The sequence below is a fragment of the Pyrgilauda ruficollis genome, unplaced genomic scaffold, assembly GCF_017590135.1.
Source record: "Pyrgilauda ruficollis isolate IOZ18807 unplaced genomic scaffold, ASM1759013v1 scaffold9138, whole genome shotgun sequence".
NCBI lineage: Eukaryota > Metazoa > Chordata > Aves > Passeriformes > Passeridae > Pyrgilauda > Pyrgilauda ruficollis.
The window spans coordinates 1-666 of NW_024531198.1; the positions used below are offsets into that span (position 1 = coordinate 1).

The 666-nt window shown below is 62.3% G+C and overlaps 1 long non-coding RNA gene across 1 annotated transcript; it reads right to left on the reverse strand.

Moving 5' to 3' along the window:
* Positions 1-168: 168 nt before the first annotated feature.
* Positions 169-622, reverse strand: LOC121365253. Its single transcript, XR_005956981.1, has 3 exons — positions 581-622; positions 449-495; positions 169-222 (listed from the first exon to the last, which is right to left on the reverse strand). It is a non-coding gene; the product is annotated as an uncharacterized LOC121365253 (long non-coding RNA).
* Positions 623-666: the final 44 nt, after the last annotated feature.

The window sequence follows — 666 nt, forward strand, 5'->3', positions numbered from 1 at the left end:
GGATCCTGCCCTCTCCATCCTCCCAAGGATCCATGGATCCTGCCCCACGCCTGATCCCAGCTCCTCCGGGACCTTCTCGGAGCTTTGGTGAGGCTGGGATGGGAATTTGGGATGGGCAAGGAGGATCTGGGACACCTCAGCTGGAGAATTCCCACGGGAAGCACCTACTTCCGGATCTCGGCCTTGAGGATTCATCCAGGATTTCCGCGTAAATTTCGGAATCTGGGGGGAAAACGGGATGCGGGAAGGGGATCAGGAAGCTCGGTGGGTGTGGGAGATCTTCCAGCACCTCCAGAGGGTCTGGCGCTCCTCCAGGAAGCTTGGATGCATCCCAACCCTCTGGAGAGGAGCTGGGAGCGTCCAGCATTCCCGAATCCCGCATGGAATGTGTCCCAAATCCCTGCCCGCGCCCCCGGGATGGTGGGAAGAGGGAGGAGGCCGAACTCACCGCCGCTGACGCTGTGGGAAAGCGTGGAATGCCTCTCCCCGAGATTCCTGAGGGTGGGAACAGGGTCAGGGAGCGGGATCCCAACCCCGCGCCAGGGACGGGAATCCCGGGAAAAGGATCGGGATCACTCACGGGGCCGGGATCTGCGGGAGGCTGATCCTCTTCTCGCGATCTGCAGGGAGGACGGGGAATGGTCCCATCCCATCCCATCCCATCCC